Consider the following 16,796-nt stretch of genomic DNA (forward strand, 5'->3'; position numbering starts at 1 on the left):
TTCAGCCTTCAAGTTATCTGCTCCGCTCCTCATCCAATACATTCCTGTCTAGTAGTTTAGGTAAACATCTTTCCAGCTACAGAGCAAAGGGCCCGGCCTTACTGTCTCCGAGCAAGTAATTCATGACTTTCGTTGCCATGGTAGGCCCATGCCCCCTCGCATCTCATGTAGACACTTAGACGCTTGTACACGCACTAGCAGTCAGTATAGAATAGACTCTGTCCGAGAGACCTTTCCTTTCAGATAATATAGTTCCTTAAACACAAGATATTAGATACGATTTGGGATTAGGTTGTTCTGACATCCCAGACTTCTGTCTCCTCATGTAGGGCTAAATGTCAAGTCCCCTTCACCCTCTAGTTACACGTCAATCACACGTCATGCGGCTGCGCGCGCATCTCTGCCATGTATTTCTGCTGACATTGCAGGATTCTCTTATGGATCCACCCACCTGTGACATCCTCTTAATGACGTTTCTAGTATACGCCTCTATGCACGCCTATTGTAACGCCTTTTTATTACGTATGTGTATTCTTATCTTTCCTATCAGCTGTTACGCCTCCTGCATCTGTCTTTACTGTAATGCATTTATTATAAATATGACAACCTGTCAATAATGTATTGCCGATCCCTTCCTGAACCTTCGTGGTGACGGAACCCGATTGCCTGGTTCGAACCATAATTCCTTTGTAAGGAATAAATTCCCTTTTATAACCTCAAATACCACGGATTCTGCCTCTTATTTTTACTGAGTTATTCTTATTGAATTTTACCGCATAAATTAAGTCTAGGTAATTTAAAATTTACCACAGCCCTATCAGTGGAAAACTAACAAAGGACCAAACAAAAATGCTTGGGAATGGGGAGACGTGGAGGACCCATCCTCCGAGCAGGATGTGCATAATCAAGTCCGTCGGGGGTTGAAGCAGTGATGAGCTGATGTGTCGCTTGCGGAGCCAGGCCCGGCAGGCAGAGAAGAGCTCATGCGGGGTCCCTGAGAAGCATCGGGCTACATGATAGATCTGTGTCCGGGAGGTCCAGCAGCGAAGGCCGAGGCAAGGCACCCCCAGGGTCCAGGCGGCTGGAGGAGCCAGACCGGCTCACGAGCAGGGGCTCTCCAGGGAGCGTCGTCGTCTGCCAAGTGGGGCCCAGCAGGGAAACCGAGCGGGCTCGCCTCTGGCCACGGCACCTACATGAGCGATTGCGCTGAGACAGGGGGCCAGGAATCTCTTGGCGGGCGGACCCACCATCTGCACCACTGGGTGATGGATTTTGGTAGTTGGCCCGCAAGGGACGTTACTCCATGGCCCAAGTCCAAGCTTCCTCAGGAGTGTCAAAGAATAGGGTCCTGCTGGAGAACACCACTCGCAGGCATGCCGGAAAGAGGAGCCTGTATTGTATGTTAAGGGCACGCAGCTGTTGCTTGACTTCGCCAAACGAGCGGCGCGAACCCTGGACCTCGCAAGTATAATCAGGGAAGATCATGATTGTGTGATTATCATATCGGAGACGCTGCTGCTTGCGGGCCTCGGCCAAGATAGAGTTGAGGTCTTTAAAGTTGAGAATTCGCATTATGACTGGCTTGGGGGCCGCTCCCAGGGGTGGTTTAGGAGCAAGAGAGCGGTGTGCCCGCTCGATCGCGAACCACGGGGAGAGGGAGCCCTCGGGGATCCACGAGCGCAGCCACTTCTCCATGAAGTCCGCTGTACGGCCCTGTTCCACCCCCTCCGGAAACCCCACCAGGTGAAGGTTGTTGCGGCAGGACCTATTTTCCGCGTCCTCTGCCCGCCAGTGCAGTTCCTGGGTGTGAGATTGGAGACGGGCGACTTGTCCCTTAAGCTGCTGGACGTTGTCTTCCACGTTGGAAATTCTGGATTTGATCCGGGCCGTGGCGTTCCGAAGATCTTGCCGGATGAGGGTCATATCAACCCGGACTTCGGCAATCTTGCCTTCCACAAAGGATTGAGAGGCATGGATAGGCTGAAGGATGGTAGATAGGTCCGCAGCCGGTGGGGCTTCTCTATCCACGGTTCCCCCGGTCTGGGTGACCGGGGTCTTCTGGCCTGTCTCAGCCCATGTTCGCCACCCAACAGGGCAGGGGGCCCAGATGTTCCTCTTATAAGGTCTCTGTAGCAGGGGACCAACGATCAACTCCGGAAGGCACAAAAGCAAGACGGCAACAGGGGCAGAGGAGGAGACCCTCCCAAGACCTCATGCTTCTCAGTATATGCAGCCGGTTCCACTTCCCCGGGCGAGACTTAACACCGGAAGCAACGGCACCGAGGTCCGATCCCAGGGCAGCAGCAAGGCCTCTACGCTAGGGGCCCATGTACCATGCTAAGCGCCACCAGAGCAGTTCAGAGGCGGGGGGACGGCAGAGGAAGCGCCCTTTTTGGCCTCTCGCCGCTCGGTATTTGTGGCCGATTCCACCTCCCCAGGACTCTGTCCCCAACCAGAAGCAACGTGGTGGAGGGCCGGTCCGAATACTGCAGCCAGGGCCTCTGTATGGAAGGATCCACGATCCCCAGCAGGCGCCACAAAAAACCAGGTCAGGGGGCTTGGGGGAGGGCCTCACACAATTCCTCGCACCACTCGATGCATGCGGCCGAACACCCACTCCCCCGGCGCCACAGCCCCCTGGAGGTGGAGCAGTCAAGGCCGGATTTCAAGGCCAGACATAGGGGATCTCCACGCTAGGAGGCCCAAAGACAGCACCAAGAAACAGGTTGGGGGCAGGGGGTGGTGGAGGGTCTTCTTCGGGAACCTCTTGCCGCTTGGTGGACGCGGCCGGCACCACCCCTCCAGGCCTCCTCCAGCCAGGAGTACAGAGTCAGCCCCAGCGCAACATCGGGGAGCAGCTCCAGGGCCCGGTAGGCTGGATCGGCCGCAGCGGGACACAGGAGGTGAGGAGATATAGCGGAGCAAGATTGCAGGCAGCACCACTCAGGGCCCGGGTCTCACTTCCAGCAGGCAGCCCACGCGTGCGGGAGGGCCCCACTCAACAGTTCCAGGACCCCCCTGCCGCCGGGACTCACCAAGTCTTCGGGTCTGCCAATCGTCGGGCCTCCAGTCACGCAGGCTGCAATGCTGCAGCCAATCCCCGACCCCCGCCGCCCGAAGTGGCAGCCGGCACCACGGCAGCGCCACAGGGGAGCTGGGGCGCGGCTACAGGTGTCTCCAACAGACGCAAGCAGAGGCACAGCCTCGCATCAGGTGCACCGATGTCAGCACCGGCAGGCAGGAACCGGCATCAGCACCCGCCCTCGCAGGACCGCAGGGTAAAGGAGGAAGATGCAGGTGGCGCCCAAGACTCCGCAGCTCACCACCAGTTGCTCTATCCCCAGGGGCCTCCTCGATCGGCACGAACACCCAGGTGGGAGATCAGGCAGCACAGTATGAAGGTGGCAGACATCGCGGCTCAGAGCAGAGAAGCTGCAATTAAAGGTAAGGGCACTGGCAGGCCAGCCGAGCCCGGCGAAGCGTTGATTCACTGGGCTCCCCATGACTAGGGACACTGCCAGGGATGCAGCAACGGAGCGGCGATAGTTTCAAGGCTGGATGGCCATCAGGATGGGCGGATTGCGGGCAGATAGCGGAGGGGTTGGGAGCACTCTCAAGGTGCGACCGCCATCTTGGCTCGCTAAGCCACGCCTCGAACTTAGACCATCTTGTACCTCAAATGTCACCGAGGATTCCAAGACTTCCTGCAGATCAGGAGCTTTAAGCAAATCTGTTTTCATTTCTGGTGTGCGATTCATACCCTGATTTGATAGGTAACTTGAGCCATTCTCTAACCTTCCAGTAGTTTCCATACTTCATTGGTCACTGAAATACGTTGTTCGATTTTGTGAACTCTTATTAAACTGTTTCCATAGGGAGCATTTTAATGATCTACTTTTAATCGTATGTGATGGTAAAGCTCTACTACTACTGCTCTTCTTGCTTCATTTTAGTTCTTCAGTGTCACTTATTTCAATTGTTTCCTTTTTTATGTCTCATAATGTGAGTCAGATCAGTCTGAACTTCTATGAGGTATAATTCACGCCTCCTTTTTTAGGTCCAGCCTAGGCAGCGCACATGCTGTCTGCAAGACCTGTTGTTATCTTCTCTATCGGCTTTTGGCATGCCCATGAATTGCCATTTGTTCCTTGTTGTGCCATTTAGAAATACAGGGATTTTATTGGTGCATTGGGTCTGATTCTCCCGCCTTTGCGTGTTTGGGCCATGCCCAGGCGATTTCACTCATTGTTTGCTTGCGTTGGCCATCCCAGTACGTCCGCGGTTCCTCCTGGTCATCCTGATCTGCCTTTTTATTTTGTAGGCTATCCACATCATTTTAGGCTTTCAGGCCGTTTCCCGGAGCAATGCTCTGTTCAGCACCTGAAAAGTGGCAATTTCTGTCTGGTAGCTGTTGAGCTATGCCAATAGCGCTAACTCAAAAAATGCGAGACCTATTGCATTTCTAATGCTTGTTATTCTATTGCTTTAACGTTGGTTCAGTTAGTTGGCACAAAATATGCAGAAGGAATTGCCCCTGAAATAATATTACTGTTAATGCGCTTATATTGGCTCGCCGCGGCAAATGGACATTTTTGAAACAAGAAAGGAGGTTATCGATACACTTTAAGTGGCAGCTGTGCCCATTCACAAGATTACAGACACCTTGTCATCTACTGTACAATTATATGCCACATATATCCAAGCCTCGAGTTTCCTCAGAATGTAATTACAGCATCTAGAGACGGTTGCCGAGAGTCCTGTGTAAGCAGATTTGAATCAGGGTGGCCCAATACCTTTGGCGGTGTGGACTGCGGAGAGTGGTGATGTAGATGTCTGACATCGTTCCAGTATGTGAGGTCTTTCAACTAGTTTGGACGTGTGCCCTTGCCAAAGCTCAGTGTTATGTGACTTTTTGCCAATAATAATGGAAGAGCTGTGTGTCTGCACAACTCCGGTTGAATGTCTCGCACATAGCCCAGCAGGGCTATCAATGGTTGGTGCCACAATGACAACCCTAACATAAGGGACAACAATCTAAGTGGTTCATGGAGTACTCTGATGTCTGTGGGCAGCCCCAGGACAGATGACCGAACCTTGCATCAAGAGCACCACCTACCTAAGTAGCCACCCTAGCACCTCTCCTTCCGTGCGCTCTGAGTATAGTCCATGCAGTTTCTGCCCAGGTCTGTCTCCCATTCATGTGCTACTGCCAGTGTGCCCAGTGTCACCGTACACTGCATAGATTTGCAGATGGTCCTAAGGAAATTGCGTCCATGCAGACCAACCGAAAAAAGTTTCCGGTGGAGGACATGACGGCTGGAAGCTAACGGCCGTGACGAAGCTCCTCCCCTCATGTATGGCGGAACACTGAATGCAGAACGCTGACACGACATGCTGCCAGCTCCCTCCGCATCTCTATCTGGCAAGGTTTTTGTCAGAAATTTGACACGCACCGGAACAGGCATGGGGATGAGTAAGCTGTGAGAGAGGGTGTTTTTTTCTTGGAGGCTTGTTAATTCAAATGCCGATTGCTGGATGCTGGATGCCGCTTCTCTCCCGGTAGGTTATGGATATCGGATTCCGGATGTTGCGCTAGACTCGATAGAGGAGCCGACTGCCCGGGACTGTGTTAGTGCCCTTTTCTTTCGTTTTTTTTTTTTCCTTTGCCGATCTTGTTGATTTTTAGCGTCCTCTTCCCTGTATCCTACATTAATCAAGAGTGGTGTAGTTAGCGGAATGGATGGTCGTTACCAGGAGTGGCGGTGAGACAGTTCCACCGGCATGGTGCAAGGAATTAGGTGCTGCTAGATTCTGGCGGCATCTTTTCAGGAGAGTATCTTTAAGGCTTGGGGGGATATGCATTGGACGGGAAGGTCGTGAAGGATACCAGGTGCTCAAAACTCCTGGTAAGGTGACTGATTTGAATAGTTCCCCAAGCAACAGTAACTGTACGTACTCAACAGTCCACCTCATCCAGGGTGAACAGGCAATATATATACACTATAGCTACCTGGATCAGGCTCAGGCACAGGCTCAGGTTCAGGCTCTCTGTATGGAGGAGGGGGGAACACGGTGAACGTGACACAGCCACAGCTACTGCCTCTACTGCCTTTACTGGTCTACGATCAAGGAATTGCTGGTCTAATCGCAGTTGCAACTCTGGCACCTTTCCCCCTCAGGCCGGGTTGTCTCGCTATACACTGCGAAATCGGGGTGCAAGCGCTGCCACGACAATCTCTCCGCCAGTAATATTTCCGATGGTGAGAGTTAAAAAAGGCAAGATTAATCTCGGTGAAGAGGCTACCCCCCCAGGAAAGGGGAAAACCAAGAAGGTGAGAGCCGGCGTTTCTGGTAGAATATCTGGTCTCCCTAAGGTCACACCATCACTGAAATCATATTATAAAGTGCTATCTATCAGTGGTATAGATCAAGGGAGAGAGATGGCGGCAGTCGGTACGGCAAATAATATCAGCACTGTATCCTCCACAGGAGATGGGGGTACTGCTAGTAAACCCTGTAGAAACAATTCTGCCAGCAGCGCTAAAAATACTACGAGTGCTATAACGGGGATTAGCGGTGCAACTAAGGAGAACCTAACTACCGTCTGTTCACCCACTTTGGCTCTTATTCAAGGCATCTCTGATTCAACAGACCTTATAAATTTGCTACCTCATCCTATGTCCTCACCTATACAGGATATAGTACATCCAACAATAGTACTATCTAATAGCTTTTCAGCATTGGCCATTCAAGAGGAGGATCAGAACGTGGAGGCTGAGCAGGACTGCCGAGTAAATGGGGAGGTAATGGTGGGTAAAGGGGAGCTAAGCGCGGCTACTGTTATGCCAAAAGCGGGCACGTTTGTATTGTCTCATATAGATAATACCTCAATAGCCGCTGATGTAACACCCGCCCCTGGAACATTGGCAGATTTACTCTTAGGGCTAAAAGAAGACATTGGCAAGCGCTTCACTATCTCGGAGGCAAATCAAAATGCGATTCAGGCCTCATGCGAGATGCTCGCCCAGAAGGTGGAGGAGGTTGCACGGAGGACTGATGCTCTAGAATCGGAGTTGCCAAGAATCAGGGAGGCAGTAGGAGCCACCACAGCGGCCTATGATAAACTCTCTCAGCAGAATCGGGAGATGCGAGATGATATTGAGAGATTAGAAAATTATACAAGAAGGAATAACTTAAAAATTATGAATGTACCGGAGGATATTGAAGGTAGCGATATCAAGACATTCATAATAACCCTTCTCAAAACAACGGTGCTAAATGAATCTCCGGAAACAGATTTGGATCTATCAGCAGATATTCAGCGGGTTCATCGTGACCCTTACAGGAGGAGACCGGGCAAAGACCACCCAAGAAAGATACTGGTTAACTTTTTAACATATGCCGTTAAAGAAAAGATACTAACTTTGGCTTTAAAAACAGGTCATGTAAAATCATCTTCTTTCGCTAGTCCATTCTCATTTACGATACGCTCAGATGTATCATCTATAACAGCTGTTAGACAATGGGAGTTGGGTAAGCGAGTGGCAATATTCAATTCTTTGGGAGCTCGGGCTCAGCTGAAGTTCCCAGCTTCACTCCGTGTGATGTGGAGTAACCACATGCATATTATACGCCAGGTGGAGGATGCCGATACTCTGATTGATAGTCAAAATGAAGATCCGTTTAAGATACTTCTTTAAACAGTCCCTGTCTACTTTACCACACTCAGTTACAGGATTGAGGATCCCTTCCACCTTTGTTCCACCCGCCAATGCAATGACCAGCAAAATCTTGGCGTACGAGAGCATGGTACTAACTGATGTCATGAAATTACTAGCCACTCACAAATATACCATCCCAAATACTACAAAACTGGAAAGGGCGGCTCTTATTAAATTGAAGAACAATAGAGACATTGTCATAAAGGCCGCCGACAAAGGTGGAGCCATCGTCATCCAAAATACATCAACATATAAAGATGAAATTTTGAGACAGCTTCAGGATGGAGTCAGCTATTCCAAATTACGATCTGACCCGACTAATGCCCTAGCAGAAGAAATTCTGAAAGTCACTACTGAAGCGTATGGGCAAGGTATTCTAAGTAAACTGGAGTTTGACTACCTCAACCAGAGACATCCTCGTTTACCCACCATATACACCTTGCCCAAAATACATAAAGATCTCCAGAAACCGCCTGGACGTCCTATCGTGTCAGGATGTGGTTCCATCTTGGAACCTTTATGCAAATATGTGGATGTTTTCCTGAAACCACTGGCGGAAAACACGGAAGCCTACTTAAGGGACACGATGCAGACAATCAACCTGGTTGATCAATTAGCCTTTGATCCCAACGTCCAGCTACTAGTGACCTGTGACATCGTGTCCCTCTACACAAGTATTCCACAGATACCTGCTTTGGCTGTGATTAGAGAAGTTCTGGACAAACGACCAACCCCGATGAGAGTACCAACGGAGTTCATAATCTCACTCTTGACGATTGCTATGAACAAAAATTTCTTTGTTTTCCAAGGAGAATACTACGTCCAAACCAAGGGCGTAGCCATGGGGGCCGCCTTTGCTCCAGATTTAGCAATACTCTATATGGATCACTTTGAACGGTCGTTCATCTTCAATAACAATCCATTCTCTAACAAGGTTGATCTGTGGAGACGTTACATCGACGATATTCTCATGATTTGGAATGGGAATGCGGCGGATCTGGCGAACTTCCACGATTGGCTTAATCATTGTAATGACAATATTCAGTTCACCATACACTCCGATGCCAATGAGCTTCCTTTCTTGGACATTAAGATTTACAGTGAGGACAATAAACTGCACACAACACTGTACCGCAAACCTGCCGAACGAAATTCCCTACTAAGATACAACAGCCATCATCCACGTGGCCTAAGGGATAATCTACCTTTTGGTCAGTTCTTGAGGATCCGTAGAAACTGTACCAAAAAGGATGACTATTTCAGAGAATCTGAAGATCTCAGTAACCGACTAACCACTAGGGGTTACCCGAGGAGGCTGATCAAGAGAGCTCGCAAGAGGGCTTGGTACAACCCGAGAGAAACTCTCCTAACACCCAAGGTTAGACAAGACTCGGCTTTGCAAAGAATGATTTGTGTTACTACTTTTTCAACACGTAGCAACGCAATCAAGAAAGTGATTAACCAACACTGGAAATTGGTAGCGGATGACATCGACCAACACACCCCACCTATGCATTCCTTCAAGAAAGCCAGAAGTGTGAAAGACTATGTAGTTCGGTCTTTTCTTGAAACAGCTACAGTGCCAACCATCCAAGAGATTTGGAACTTGCCACCGGTGTTGGGGCATTTTAAGTGTGGTCATTGTAAGGCCTGTGAATCCACTGTTGTCACCAAAACTTTCTGCTACAAAGAACACTCAATCACATTGAGCTCATTTACCAATTGCAACTCTACTCATGTTATCTATGGCATCATGTGTCCCTGTGGACTCTTATACATTGGACAGACACAACAAAAAGTCAAATCTCGCATTCTGCAACACCACAGCCGTATCAGGTGTAATGTAATGGGTGCGCCCCTTGTTGAACACTGTGTCCTAAAAAATCACAAGCCTGATGATCTCAAATGGTTGGTTTTGGAAAAGGTGAAAGTGGGCCCCAGAGGCGGTAATCTCTCAGCTATTCTAAATGTAAGAGAATCTAAATGGATGAGTAAAATGGACACTGTAATAAATGGATTAAATGAACTTGATGGTAGCTATGCCCAGTTAGCAGTCCTCAGAATTTAACTCCTTGGGCCAGCCTATGGATTTGCCATTTCTTTCCTGTATCATCTCATTGTTTGTCTACTAATACTATGAATATTTAGTTCATTTACTTTCTGTAGGAACTATTGTCATATGCGATATGATCCGGTGATAAACTTTACTTGATATTTGACTGTTATATTTAAACTACCTATGAACATCGTTTACTATTTGCCACTTTAGCGTGTATATACATTCAGTTTCTCTTTGTTGGAACCACAACAGGACAATTTTCACCCTATAGAGAATTTTGCCAACCACAGAATTACGTCCACCGCTCCCGTTAATCCTTCCAACCAAAGTCTGTTTTCTATTACACTGAGTCACCGGCATCTAGCGCCAGCACGGTAACGGAGATCACGTGTTGATCTCGCGTCTTAATTTAACCTACGATCACTCGGCTCGCTTCCCCTTCTATCCATCACACGGGACCGGAGAAGCAGGGTAAGAGCATCGCTGAAACTGCGCTCAATCTGATTACGGCAATGCTCTATACAGTTTGCCTATTCAACTCCCTGACAATTGTATAGAATTTTGCATATAGTGCTGTGTCCATCTTTGACTTAAGCCGCTTTTTCTAACTTTTGATCATACCTTTGTTTGACACGGTCCTACCTTCCGTGGTGACCGGCCCCCCCCCCCCCCCCCTTTTTGTTATTATTTAACACACTGTAGAACCCTCGGGGTCCTTTTTCTTAGATCACGATGCCTTTGTGATTCTGACAGCAACGCGCACATTATGGGCGCTCTTTCATGTTTTTTGATATATGCAGGTCCTGTCTGACTTCTGGTTGTTAATTCCTCTCCCTCCCTCCCTTCCCTTTACTAGATTAATTCCCTGATGGTGAATCAGTGGTGACTCATCCCCATTTGCCTTACTCACAATGGATTTCTCTCCGGGAGTGCTGATCAATAGGAGCCTCCTGATGTAACTCGACAGTAAAGCTCTTCTGCGACTCAGTAAGTTCTGCGCTCACTAATGGAACGAACCTTTTTTGAAATCTCTATCTCCACCGTATCCATTAACTCACATATTCATTGTAGGTGGATACGTCTCATTTGTCCCGCTTCTGTCGTTACCCTTGAGGAGTCTACTACCCTCTACCTTTGATGATCCTTTGACATCTCAGAGTCCTGTCTTCCGACAGATTGGGTAACTTGTTTTTAAAACCTTTTGATTAGAATCTTTTTCCTATTTATAGATCCAGTAGCCTTACGCATGTTCAACTTTGTTTTTTAGGTGCCCACACACACCCCCCCTTCCACACGCACTCCAGTCCTGATGAAGACCCCATCCCGTAAGGTCACAATGAGTACCTACATGCCTTAAGGGGTCGAAACGTCGACACAACATCTTTGCCAATATTATCACCAGTTCAGGATGTACTGTGATTTTCTTCATATATATGGCTTTTTCTAAAAATTGTCGATATTTGATTTATGATTTGATCGGAATGTAAATACGGCAGTGAATTAATTTTGCCTACAAATTTGATTTTGTTCTCAATGCATCCAATTTTTTGTATTCACTTCCTTCCAAATCCTACACTTCATCACCCACCTCCCTACCCCCATTCCTCCTTCCTGGGCACTGTTATGATATTTCAATATTGTCTGTACTATGGAGCTCAGTCATAACTATTAATTTGTGTTCAATGTGATTAAATAGGCATTTGAACCTCCCCGAAAAGTTTTCTTGGTACATTGTTTGTTTAATTGTTTCATATTGAATGATTCTGTATACTGGGACCACTGTTCTTATGATACTCTGATTGATAGCATAAGGGCTGGTAGCGAGGGAAGAAAGTAGTGGAAATCTAGAAATATAGGAAGTAGTTGGAAGCATGTTAAGGCTGTTATTGACATATGGTTGGAAAATATATGCCAGCAAATACCACTACATAATGTATAGTAATTAGTCCAGAGCACATTTATTAGTTAGGAATTAACCTATTTCCTCTTTTTTTTTTTTTCTTTTCTCTTTTTCTATTCAGTTATTTCATTCACCCTGCACGAGTGGGGGGGGGGGGCCGTCTAAGGGCGTATGCCCAGGAAGATTGGGAGGGTCCTCCAGGGAAGGAAGTGGGGTTTGGGGGGGTGTAGGTTGATGGGGGGGGGAGGGGCGGAGGAGGGTTGGGAGGGGTAAAAAAAAAAAAGTTTGAATCCTCATCATAACAACCACGTTCTCCAATGGCGGTATTATTTATCAGTTATATGGGGGTATGGACGCTCGGTAAGGAGTCGAGTCAATGACTAGTGGTAAAGCTCTATTTATCTCCTGGAATGTTAACGGGCTACATTGTCTGCGAAGAAGTAGGTTAGTGTTGAAGTATATAGAGCAGTCTCAAGCTAAAATATTTCTTCTTCAAGAAACCCATCTCAGCTTTAGTGAGGGCAATGAGTTATTCAGCAAACTTGAATGGGTTGAGGCGTTCTGTTGTTCCGGACAGTCAGTAGCAAGTAAGGGGGTAGCAATTTTGATAAAGATTGGAGCAGGTGGTACTATTAGATCGACAATAACAGATCATACGGGAAGATGGATTATGGCTGCAGTAGATCTCAGCGGGGAAATGCATACCATTGTCTCATATTATGGTCCTAACACAGATGACCCTACTTACTTGCTTAAAGTGCAACCCCATTTGGTAGAGGTCAGTTCACCTATCATTATGGGGGGGATTTTAATATCCTTCTCGATCCAAGACAGGATCGCTCTAATCCCTCTAAGTGTGTCACTGCAATTCGGTCCAGGCGTGTTATGGTCAACATGATGAATGAGATTGGGCTTATAGATGTGTGGAAGGTCAAAGGGGGGGCAGCTCCTGGATACACCTATTTTAGTAAAAAACACGGCCACGCATCGAGACTGGACTATATTTTAGTGGACAGGCAATGTTTAGAGACTCTGGAAGACGTGAGAGTTCTACCTATTATTATATCAGATCATGCACCTATTATGTTCTCTATAGCTCTAAATGGAAATCTAAAAATGGCACGCCCTAGATGGACCTTAAAAAGATCTGCATTAGGTAATCAAAACATAGTCACCTCTGTCAGTGCATCTATAGATAACTATTTTACTGACAACGATGGTTCAACTCTCCCAGAATATGTATGGGACGCTTGGAAAGCAAACATAAGGGGTCATCTCCATAGTCTAATATGTTCAGAAAATAAGGAGGAGATGAGGAAGTTTAAAACTTTGGAGAACAAAATAACCTCGCTTGAGAACGCTCTACTGGGAGGACAACAAATAAACTCAAGTACTTGAAGAGCTAGAACTCCTTAGATTAGAGTATAGAGGCTTATTAGATTCAAGAATCAAGTCACAATGGGATGCTCATGCCATGGACAATTATGAATATGGTGAGAGAGCTGGTGCAGTTCTGGCAAGGAAGATCAGGACGGATAGGGTCCGGAATAATATAGATAGGTTAAGACTCGACGACCAGGGGAATATATCTTGTAAACAGAAAGATATGGAAGATCATTTGCTTTCTATGTTCTCTAAACTGTATGAGGAAGAACCAACACGGGAAGACTCAATACAATGGCTGACGAGCAAGGCCCTCCCTACCTTGACTGACGACGGTAGAACCATTCTTAATAGTCCCTTTACAGAGGAAGAGGTTAGGGATCATATTAAAAAATAATAAAGCAGCGGGGCCCGATGCTCTCCCGGGTGAAATATACAAAATCTTTGAGGAGAATCTGGCTCCCAGACTGTGTGAATTATTTAACTATATATATTGTAGAAAGGGAAGGATACCAGCATCGTGGAGGAGATCTATTATCGTGCTCATTTTAAAGCCAGGGAAAGACCCCCTTAGTGCAGATTCATACAGACCAATCTCCCTGCTGAATGCTGACTATAAAATCTTCACTAGTGTTCTAGCAGGGAGGTTGGCCAAGTTAGTTCCACAACTAATTAATGTTGATCAGAAAGGCTTTGTGCCTGGTAGATATATCCATGAGTTGAACTTACAGCTGATTGGCTGTATAGATTTAGCAGTAACACGGTCAGAGCCCCTGGCAGTGGCTGCATATGATGCGGCAAAGGCTTTCGATCGTGTCAACTGGGGATTTTTGTGGGACACACTTGGGATAATGGGGTTTGGTGAGACTTTTGTTCAAACTATGAGAGGGTGCTATGAAGGAGCCTCAGCGGAAATCCTTCTGAACGGTCGATTAACATCTAGCTTCAAGATAGGGAGGGGCACTAGGCAGGGGTGCCCTATTTCTCCTCTCCTTTTTGATATTTATATTGAGCCATTGGCACAGGCACTCAGGATGGATGAGACAATCACACCCTTCAAATATAAGGATTATAGCTGTAAGCTTGCCTTATATGCGGACGATTTGTTGATCTATACAAGAAATCCGGTGGAAGTACTTCCTAGGGTAGAGGCGATAATGGAGGATTTTGGTTACCACTCGGGTTATCAAATAAATAACCTAAAAACAGAAATCATGTGTTGGGGGATTGATGACTGGGTAGGTCCTTGCAGCAGCCAGTTTAGATATTTAGGAATTATCATCACCCCAGACATTAATAATATAGTTCAAGTTAATATTAAGAAATTAAGTAAGGATATCGATCAGCTTTTTTCTAGATGGCAGAACCTTCCCCTCACAATTTATGGTAGAGTTAATTTGGTCAAAATGGTTATTTTGCCTAAGTTGACCTATTTGTTTAATTCAATCCCCCTTTCATTTACTGATAAAATTCTTGCAAAAATCCAGGGGAAGATTGGTAGCTTTATATGGGAAAAAAAAAAATCTAGGTTATCATAGAAAAAGTTAAAAAGAAGATTATTAAAAGGTGGGCTAGCACTCCCAGATATAAATTGGTATGCTCTATCTTTCCAGCTCAAAAATTTTAGGTGTTTATTGTCATGCCCCGACGACTCCAATTGGGGGAGAATCTTGAATTTAATGGTAGGTTTAGAGGGTGGAGAATCCGGGTTCCTGTACAAATTTGGAGCGGTCAAATTTTATAAAAAAGTCCGTCTAAAGGTATTAACATCAGCCCTTAGAGTCTGGAATAAAGTTAAAGAGATATGGGGGATTAAGTATTATTCTGAGTCTGCCCCAATTTGGGAATCCCCAGGCCTACCTCTATGTTTAAGGGACAGTTTGTCCCTCCCTATTAGGGGAGCAGGAATTAATATATGGTCGGATCTGATAACATCGGATGGAGTCCTCCCGTGGGAGGTACTGAAGTCCAGGATCGGGGACTCCTTTTCTAGGTTTAAATACATCCAACTGTGCTCTTAGTTTAAGGCTGAGGAAGAGAATATCGGAGGAAATTGGGAAATTGAGAGCATTCTTACTTCTCCAGGGCCCAGGAAGAGAGAAGTTGGGTTCTGGTATAGGAAGATGTTAGAAGCGGAGGAAGCGAACTCCCCCGCATCAAATAGGGTATGGAACTCAACGAGACTTGAGGTAGACTCAGCCACTCTTTATGATTATTCCTTAAAAATACTATATAAATATGTGAGAACTGTTTCTCTTAAAAAGAACCATTTTTTCACTTTAAATAGATTATGTTACACACCAAAAAAACTTGCGAGGTTTATAAATCCACCACCCTCCTGCTCTAGATGCGGGTTGGTAGAAGCGGATGATATCCATATATTTTATGAATGTGTGACAATAGGACCCTTTTGGAGTAGAGTGGAACGGGCTATAGAGGGTATCTTCAAATTAAAGCTTTCTTTGAACCTAGTTAGAGTCATGTTTGGGTTGGAAGTAGAACTTATTTATGAATTGGGAGAGTCACATGTTGCATTATTCTTTTGTTTTATTTTGATTGCTCGCAGAGAAATTTGCAAGATGTGGAAGGATCCTAACCCCCCGCTGTATGATAATTGGTTGAGAGCTACACTGAGAATTGCACGATTAGAAACACTTTTAACACACAGAAGGAATAGCACTATTTGGGAACCTTTTTTTGAATGGCGAACTGCAATGAGGTTGTAATAATATATGGTCCAATGATTAACACCATGCCTTGGTATAAAAAGGCAGGCCAGGTTGGCCCCAGGCGATAGCAAGAACTCCGGCCTGGGCCCCCAGGATAAGATTGGGCCACAGGAGACAAGTTGCATTTGTTAGTGGTGAGATGAGGATAAAAAAAAAAATTTAAAAAAAAAAAGGAAATTGCGTCCATGCAGCATGGCCTATAGCAGAGACATATCTCCAGTCGGTTACCATTCGTGTTGGGTGTTATTGATTGAAGGAGTAGGACATTGCCCCCATACAAATTGAGCAACCGTAGTCTTGATAATTGGTTCTTGGTCCAGTTACAAGTGTGGGAGGACTTGATGGCCCTTCTTGTGACCCACCAGCTTGTCTAGTCACTGCCAGGCACATCTAATACAGGCCTCAGGGATGACCTTGCCTAGGGGTCATTTACCAGTCGGGCACAGCAGTGCAGATGTCCTATTCCGCCACCAAATGTAGCAAGGATGGAGGAGGTTGGACCTGTCCTGGGAGCCCGTGCATACAAATAATATAGTTTGTAGTTCAGGTCGTAAAGCCTTCTATCAGATACTGTAATCTTTGCTTGTTCCATTAGATCCTGCTCCTTGCCCAAGCAAACATATTCACAAGGCACTACAAACTGGTGCCAAATGTACTTGGCAGCAGGAAAGGGACCTTGAGGAACAGATAAAGGAGTTTTGGGAGTACAACCAATCTCATCAGGATTATTCTACCCATAATTGATAATGGTAATCGAATTCAGTGCTCAACCTGTTATGCTATTTTGGTATAAACCACCTCCTGGTTATCTCTGATCACCTGGTGAACCAAGGCACCTAGACATTTAACAGGTGCTTCAGGCTACTCCAGTGAGTAATCAACATAGCTCTGTTGGACTAGGAGTCGGGAGAAAACAGCAAATACTTCTATCACTTTAATATCATTTCTGACATCCATCTGAATAATTAGGGTGAGGGTTGTGAGGATTTAGCTTTTCATCTACA

The 16,796-nt window shown here is 46.4% G+C and overlaps 1 long non-coding RNA gene across 1 annotated transcript; it reads left to right on the plus strand.

Annotated features, from left to right (window-relative positions):
• Positions 1-5,334: 5,334 nt before the first annotated feature.
• LOC146797323 (uncharacterized) lies at positions 5,335-11,492 on the plus strand. Its single transcript, XR_014968979.1, has 4 exons — positions 5,335-5,559; positions 10,637-10,767; positions 10,852-10,960; positions 11,048-11,492. It is a non-coding gene; the product is annotated as an uncharacterized LOC146797323 (long non-coding RNA).
• The last annotated feature ends 5,304 nt before the right edge of the window (positions 11,493-16,796 follow it).

This window comes from Triturus cristatus, chromosome 9 (assembly GCF_964204655.1).
Source record: "Triturus cristatus chromosome 9, aTriCri1.1, whole genome shotgun sequence".
In the NCBI taxonomy this organism is placed as follows: Eukaryota; Metazoa; Chordata; class Amphibia; order Caudata; family Salamandridae; genus Triturus; species Triturus cristatus.